At 38.9% G+C, this 9,072-nt stretch overlaps 2 pseudogenes; one reads left to right on the top strand and one right to left on the bottom strand.

The window, feature by feature from the left end:
• On the top strand, nucleotides 4,406-6,349 carry LOC104706080 (annotated as a pseudogene).
• On the bottom strand, nucleotides 6,459-8,388 carry LOC104709197 (annotated as a pseudogene).

Below are 9,072 nucleotides of genomic sequence, written 5' to 3'. Positions count from 1 at the left end.
CGATAGGAAAGGCCACAGGGCGTGCATCATGAAGACCCATTTCATCAATAATATCCATAGCGTATTTACGCTGACACAAGTAAATCCCAGAAGCATTACGAGCAACTTCAATGCCAAGAAAGTATTTCAAAATACCGAGATCTTTCATGTGAAAGCAGTCACTAAGATACCTTTTAAAAGAATCAATGAGACGAGTAGAGCTCCCGGTGATAATCAAATCGTCGACATACACAAGAACATGTAAACGAGATTTCCCATTCTCATAGACATAGAGAGAGTAGTCAGGAGTGGTTTGAGTGAAACCATAGTCGAGAAGAGATGTGTGGAGTTTGGCAAACCAACATCTAGGCGCCTGACGGAGGCCATAAAGGGACTTGTGTAATCGAAGAACTTGTGTCTTGTCATGTGGACGAAAACCATGTGGAAATTTCCATGGAAGTCGCCATGGAGAAACGCGTTGTGAACATTCATTTGATGGACTTCCCAATCATTAGAAGCACAAACCTCTAGAAAGGTGCGAACAGTTGTCATCTTAGCAACTGGTGCAAAAGTTTCAGAGAAGTCTTCACCTTCGACTTTTTTGTTACCAAGAGCCGTGCTTTGTGACGTTCAAGAGTACCATCGGCTTTGTACTTAAGTCGGAAAACCCATTTACAGCCTATAGCTTTCTTTCCCGGAGGAAGAGTAGCAGTACTCCATGTACGATTTAGCTCAAGAGCATCAATCTCACTACCTATAGCATCGCACCAAAACAGATCAAGAATAGCCTCAGAGTAGTGTTTTGGTTCTATCGTGCTAGAAATAGCCAAAAGATATGCCTGATGACCAGCAGAGAACTGTGACGGATCAACGAAATATCCAAGAGCATATGGAGAGTCATCGTTGTCCGTAGGGAGACCAATAATACTGTTGGTGTAGTAATCAGCAAGCCTAGCCGGAGGAAGACGAATGCGATAACCAACACCAAGACGTTCAGGTTCTACAGCAGATTGGTCTGCAACAACCGGCGAATGAGCATCATTAAGAACATTTTGGTCTGCAGGTGACGCATGTGTGGATGGAGACAGAGCAGTAGGCGAAGGCTGAATAACTTCTGGAGTGGAACCATGTGCATCATTTGATTCTGTATCCGTAGCAGTAGGAGAGTCAGAATCCGTGGTGAGCGGAGGAACAAACGCAGGGAGAGGAACCGTGTCAGTAGCAGGGTGAGGCAGAGGAAGCAGATCAGAAACAACAGATGATAATGGTGAATCTTCAACTAGCACGTCCGGTGAGTTTGATGGCGTTGTAGAAAACGGGAATTGATCCTCACAAAAAATCACATCACATGAAACATAGATGGTTTTGGTTTCGAGATTGTAAACTCTCCAACCCTTTTTGCCAAATGGATATCCCATAAAAACTAACTTGGTGCTTCGACTAGCAAATTTATCTCCACCATGTTTTTGGTTATGCACGTAGCAGAGGTAACCAAATACACGCAAGTGCGTAAGAGGAGGTGGTCGATGATAGAGAAGTTCAAATGGTGTTTTGCCATTTAGAACAGAGGAGGGAGTGCGATTGATGAGATAACAAGCAGAAAGAGCACACTCACCCCAAAATTCTTCTGGTAACGAAGCTTGAAAACGCAGAGCTCGAGCCACATTTAAAATGTGACGATGCTTCCGTTCAACCCTACCGTTCTGTTGAGGAGTGCCAACGCAAGAGGTTTGATGAAATATCCCATTTTCTCGAAAATACTCTGTGAGACATAAGAACTCAGACCCGTTGTCACTTCTAATAGACTTGACCTTTTTCTCAAATTGTCGTTCGACTAATGCAATGAAGTTCTTGAGAGTTGACGGAGCAATTTGTTTGTTTGGCAAGAGATAAATCCAAACAGTACGTGAATTATCATCCAAAATAGTGAGGAAATAGCGAGAGCCACAAATAGCAGTAGAACGATATGGTCCCCATAAATCAACGTGAACAAGTTGAAAAACATCCGTTGTTTTATTCAAACGTATTGGAAAAGAATCTCTTGTCTGCTTTGCGCGGATACAAATATCGCAAGCTTTATCATCTAAAACACCATTACTTGAAAAACCAGGAATAGATAAAAGCTCAACAACTTTAGAAGAAGGATGTCCTAAGTGGCGATGCCACACATCAGCAGAAGTCTGAGCCGAAGCTTGTATAGCCGTTGTAGTCTCCATTCTCCTAAATAAGTATAGTCCATTCTGCTGTTCACCCGCTCCAATCAGGGTTCTCGTGATGCGATCCTAAAGAATGCACAGTTTGTCAGTGATTTGAAGCATGCAAGCTCTTTCACGACTCAACTGAGAAACTGAGATGAGATGACAATCTAGACCAGCAACAAAGAACACATTACTGAGACTAAGAAGAGAACTCAATCTAACTGTTCCTTTAGTTGTGGATGTAGTAAACCGTCCATCAGGTAATTTAATCAAAACTGGAGGCATAGCAGAAGATTCAATAAGAAATTTTGCAGAACCAGTCATATGGTTGGATGCACCTGTATCAATGATCCAGAAATTATAGTGAAACGTACCTTTAGAATTACGCTCATTGATCATGGCTTTGAGTGTCTCCGAGTCGACATTATCAATTCCAATGATCCGAACTCGATCGTTGTTAGTGATCACAGAGTTTGCAGAAGTTGTTGTTGTATGAGCAGCAAGATGAGGAACAGAGGAACCAGTGCTGGTACGACCAAGAGATGAAACAGAGGGCAACGTGCGTTGCACGCCATTGACAGGAGTCGGTCGTGGTCTGCTTCCCCACCAAGTTGGATAACCAAGGGTGCGAAAACAGCTCTCTGCAAGATGACCAGTACGACCACAACTTGTACATGTCGCTGATCGATGATCAGTCCCACCTCGAAGCTCTCCTCCACCTCGAGGCCTTAGAAGCAGTGCGGACAGCAAAACCAACTTCTGTGGCACGCTCTTCTTGCAATCGTGCGTTAGCTTTCGATTGTTCATCTTGAGTTAACACATTATAAGCTTCATCAATTGTAGGAAGAGGAATGCGAGACAAGAGACTTGATTTTACTGACCCAAAGGCAGCTTCATCAATTCCCATCATAAACTGATGCAGTTTATCTTCTTCACATTCCTTTTCAATTTCTTTAATGGTCTTCCCTTTTTGATAATCACCAAGAGATTCCCAGAGCTTTGTAAGTTTGCCAAAGTAAGCTTCAATGGCAAGTCCATGCTGACGACAGTTTGCGAGTTCCGTCTTCAGCCTTTGTACACGCTGTCTATTCTTCAGCGCAAAACGACGTTGAATATAATCCCACAAGTCTTTTGCAACATCACAGTGTGTGATATTAGAGCATAGATCAGGATCAATTGTCAACTTGATCCATGACACAAGCAAAGCATTGTTTGTCCACCAGTCTTCAAGATCTGCATGTCCTTCGTTGGGTTGAGGAAGAGATCCATCAATAAAGCCAAATTTCTTTCTAGCTTTAAGAGCTCCACGAAGGTTAGTAGACCATTCATCGTAGTTAGGTCCTACTAACAGAGGTTTCGAAATCACACAACCTGGATTGTCACTTGCAGACATATCATAAGGAGAGATCGTACGTCGTGTAATCTCAATCCGTTGTTGTGATGATTTTGTGTCAGAAGATTCCTCTTTAGAACTCATTTGTGTAAGAAGGTTTTGTGAAGAACGAAAGAAAGACAAAACTAGGATAAGAAAGAGGAACAACAAATATATAGAGATCGAACAAAACCTTTTTGTATATGGTTATTGCTCTGCTATCATGTCAAGAACTTTAGGAAATATTAAAAGTATTCTCATGTTATTTTACCAAAGCGGCTGTCTATAGTTTAAATACAACACATTAGACCTAAAAGAATATACGTATATGCTATGAAGAGTAAATACAAGAATATATGATTGATATAGGAGATATGATTGATATGTCAAGATATCATATCTTGCCATATCTTAACATAATTGGCTGAGTGAATGAGGAGGGAAGCGTCACAACCCTGCAAATAAAAATATTGAAATAAGATTAATCAGACAAAATGATCTGAAATTTGCGTAGTTTTATAAGTTTTTTCTTAAATATGCATTTTATATACAAGTATGCAATATAGTTATATTGAATCTCATATTTGAATGATAATATTTTTTTGTTTGTAATTTATTATATTTTGATAATCTCAAATTTGATTGACAAACATATAAATAATTAAGAACTTAAAACTAAAAGCTATAAAAGTTTAAGCCACTATGAGTCACGTACATATTTATTAAACCGCCTCTCAACATATGCACATATTAGATATCGTATTGAAATAAAGTAGTTAAAAATATATATAATTGACATGGAGTGTTTTGAAAATGTTGACCTATATCAAAATTGCTATACATATTAGATTCTTACCCTGAGGAAACAGTCGTGGAAATGCATACGGAGCGGGAGTGGGAAACTGAGGCCCATCGCTCTTTACAGTATGGGCCTCTCTTCTTTCTACGGTGTTCCGAAGCTGGAAACTGAGGCCATCGCTCTCATCCACCATGCTATTCACTCCGGCGTCACTTTCAGCAAGGTTCGATTTTTATCATTCCCTTCCTCGATCTTCGATTTGATATTTGACTTTCAGCTATCATCAAGGTTCGATCTTTGATTTGAGTTTAGAACGATTTAGAGATGGGAATTGGCCTTTTGATTCGTTGAGAAAGTTTGGATTTTTTTTAGTCAGGCTCTCAAGGATGGGATGAGGGAAAAAGTGACCAAATTTGGAATCAGCTATGCAGAGGGAAAGAGACAAGTGAGAGGAGATCCTGCCTATGTTAGGGCTGCGTGTGAGGCTAGATTGAAGCGGCTTGATGTTGCATGCATTGATCTCTTTATTATCAGCTTCGGATTGATACTCGTGTTCCAATCGAAATCACTGTAAGCCCTACTTACTGGTTTTGAAAATTTCAAATGAAATTTGAAGTTATATAGTTCACTACTTTCAAGAGAAATCTCAGTGAGCTTTACATATCTTGGCTTTGTATATTGGACTAATAGGGTCGAAGACAATAATAGATTGGAGATGATGTTCTCTGCTTAGGTTACTCTGTTTGAAGTTGCTTAGCTTATTCACGAAGAACAATGATTGGTGATATGATCTAATTTAACTGAACGATTTTGAGAGGCTTTCTCATCTATTTTCACCTATAACTACTCTCCTAAATTAAAGCCAGCTTGTGCAGATTTAGCCACTTATTAAAGTGTTTTATCATCTGCTCTTAGGATTTTTCTTTTGCGTAGACTCTGTTAGGGTCGGTTCTGGTTCTAATTCCTGACCTTTATAGAAAGCTGGCATCTTTTGCTGAACTTAAATCATTTTTTTTTTGTTTGTGAATGCCAAGATGGGAGAACTATATAAGCTGGTTGAAGAGGGTAAGATAAAGTACGTTGGTCTGTTTGAAGCCTGTGCCTCAACTATCAGAAGAGCACATGCTGTTCACCCAATTACAGCGGTGCAGTTAGAATGGTCCTTGTGGACGAGAGCTGTGGAAGAAGAAATCATTCCGACCTGCAGGTATTTAGATTTCATCTTCAATTTCATAATGCTCTATCCACCAATCATGTAACTTCATATTCTCTTTCCTTCTTCAGGGAACTTGGGATAGGGATTGTTGCTTACAGTCCTCTAGGACGAGGTTTCTTTGCATATGGACCCAAACTTGTTGAGAAACTAGACAAGGATGACTTTAGAAAGGCAAGTATATAGAATTTGTATGACTTGTTTTGTTGATGAGCCTTAGCTCAGCTGTTGGTTAATCAAAGGACTTTGTATAATAAACCAAATTATTGCAGGCTCTACCAAGATTTCAAGAGGAAAACTTAGATAACAACAAGATTGTTTATGAGAAGGTTTGTGCAATCTCGGAAAAGAAAGGATGCACTCCTGCACAACTAGCCCTCGCATGGGTTCACCACCAGGGAGATGATGTTTGTCCCATCCCGAGAACCACTAAGATCGAAAACCTCAACCAGAACATTGGAGCTTTATCAGTGAAACTCACACCCGAAGACACCACCATTGTCTTCTTGGAAAGCCGCTTAAAACCGGTGGAGGTTTTATGGTTGTGGTGGGTTCATAACATTGAAGTGGTCTAACTTATGTCAGCCATATCAAAGGTAATAAACGAGCTGTGTCTTTGAGAGTGGATTATGGTGGGTTCATTCCCAGGGAAACCCAAAACTGTAAGCGTTAATGGCTTGAAGAATAAATAATGTATAGAGTTCCCCAAGTGAAAACTTCAATTTACATTTCATACATTGTGACCAAACTCTATAAAGAAAAGAAAGACTATCTATAACTTCACTCAACTCTATGAAAGATATATGTGATGAATTGTATCGGCCCCTTTCGTTCTCGGCACATACTACGTACTATAATTATTTTAGACATAATAACTTGTGGTCTTATGGATGATCATCATATGACTTGTATCTTGAGTTTGGATGAAGATGCCGGAAGCTTCAACAGATCCTCTGTGAGTTGCATCTTTTTGAGGTCATCCATTCTAGCTGCAACGTAAACTTTTACCACTTCAAGACACTCCATCTTCCGTAAGAAATGGCTAATGTGTTTCAGCTCGCTTGCATATCCTTGATACTTCTTGATAACCAACATATTTATTTGGTTATTCGGGGGAATTTGAATAAACCGATGCCGTTTACATGAGAACCAATTCAGACCCTGAAGCATAAAGAAGTGAGACTACTTTTAGTGTCATGTGTCACATTCATAGATAGAAAGTAAGATTTGTTCAATGTTTATGCTTCATACCGAGAGAACCAGAGTTTTAAGGTTTGGAGAATGTTGACATTTCAGGATCTTCCTCTTAGTCTTTCTTAAGAGGTTCACCATCTCCCTTACACTCACTTGTATGCTCTGTTTCTCTTACTCTAACAGAAGCATAAAGACTCTCTCTTTACTCTCTTGTTCTTTCTTTGTTTCTTTTCATATGACAAACGATTTGTAAGAGAGAAGAGAGAACACACATTAATTGTCTACATTTTATTTTCGGATCTCAAAGATATCTTCCTTACAACTCAAGCACACATACATATAGTAGTTTCTCTCTACTTGCCACACACACACTTGTGCCCATACCTTAGCCATACTTCTACTCTCTTACACAAGCCACACTAGTAGCTACTCTACTTACTCATTGGAACTCTAGTTCCTTGATTCACTCTTACACATTCAACACCCTTAACAACTCACTTATACTCTAACTATGACTAGGTTTACTTTAGTTATCACAACTCTTCTTGTTGGACCTTAACTAAACACTTATTCATATGGGCCTTCTCATCAACGATGGCCCAATTCACAAAACACAAACCCAAATGGTTTGTTGACTTTCTTCTCCTCCCTTGACTCCTCTCTTCACGTCGTCTCTTCTCCGACAACGTTTCCTTCTTCACGGAGCTTTGCTTCTTTTTCTTTGTTTTTCGACTCATTGATTTCTTCTTTCTCTTTGTTGAAGATTTAATCAAGAACTCAATTCTCAACAGAGAACCCTCTAGCAGAAGAGGCAGATACACTTTCCAACCTTCTTCTTTACTTGAAAACCCTAACTCAACGAGGTTGTTGAACACCGGTAATCCACCTTTGCAGCATACCAAAATCATCTGAAACACACACAAATAATGTTTTCCTGTTTCTAACCAAAAAAAAAAAAAAAGATGATGAGACGATACACACAAGTACTGACCTCGACAGTGGAAGAAGTCAAGTGTAGGGTCTTGACATAGCGTATCAAGTGTAGGGTCATTGATGAGATACGTCACATTCGCTTGCTCGTCATCTTTTATGAAACGAAGGTCTAATGTAGCTTTGGCAAGTGAACCCAAGTGAAAATTTCGAGATTCACTCCCAAGAAAATCAGAGTAGTAGAAATCGACAACATTAGGTGTGTCAAATGAAATAATCCTAGAAAAACCTTTGTGTTTATGAGCACAGCTATAGGTAACTGAGAGCCTCTTAATGCTTTTGCTGGATATGACGTATGAAATACCCGGATAATACTCGTAATATCCTATGGTTAAGTCCTCAAGTACAGGGCAAGCATTGAGAAGTACATCAGATAATTGATCATCCTTGAAAGAGGTTTTGTAAAGGAGGAGAACCTTTAGTGATGGGAGAGATGTATCCGAAGGAAGTCTTGGGCAGTGTGGTTTGTAAACGGTGGTGTAAAATGTGGATATCAATGATAGTTTAACCAGTGTTGTGCTGGTGAAGATTTTGGATGAGATAGAAAACTTCCACCACGATACACCTTCTATGCGTAGATGAAGCTCGGAGACACCGTGTTCCAGGGCACAACATATCCAGCGGTCAATGTCACTATCGTCATATGTTCGACTAAGGTCAAGTGAGAACTTCTTTATAGTGTTACAGCCTTGTAAAGCCAATGTATGATCCACAAAATCATGGAAACACTTTTGAAGCGTATACAGTTTTTTTTCTCTCCTCGTGAGAGTATACAGTTTGTAAATATCTCCAGGGTCAGGGAGCAAAAGGATGGAGTTGATGGAGTTGTCATCAAAGTGGAGATTATGACTGATGCTAATTCTAATTATAAGTTACAAATTCTACCAAAAAAATGATAAAGATATTATACAATCAATAAATATATATGGAGTTATGCGATTGGTCGTTTAATTGTATATTATCTTTAAAATGTTACATTAATTATATTTCTATATATCTTGTTTTTGTTTTTTTACAAAAAAAATTACTGTAATTTGGAAAAATGTTAATCGTTATTGGTCGTTTAAAATTTTATGTGCATAATATCAGAAGCTTATTATAGCTTCGACTTTCATATACAACTGAAAATATTCGGTTTGGAGATTACCAATTTAAATATACTTATGTTTCCTTAATTACCAATATAGAGATTTTATAGTATTAACTTCTGGTTACCCATACCAATTTAGAGTTTCAATGGTATAAAAAAAAAGTTATCCATTATGTTATTTTCGATTTGGTTAAACTTGGATGATTTCTTTTGGTTTAACTAAATCGGGATTGGAAT

Source organism: Camelina sativa, chromosome 8 (assembly GCF_000633955.1).
Source record: "Camelina sativa cultivar DH55 chromosome 8, Cs, whole genome shotgun sequence".
Taxonomy (NCBI): Eukaryota; Viridiplantae; Streptophyta; class Magnoliopsida; order Brassicales; family Brassicaceae; genus Camelina; species Camelina sativa.
This window is presented reverse-complemented; position numbering and strand designations above follow the sequence as displayed.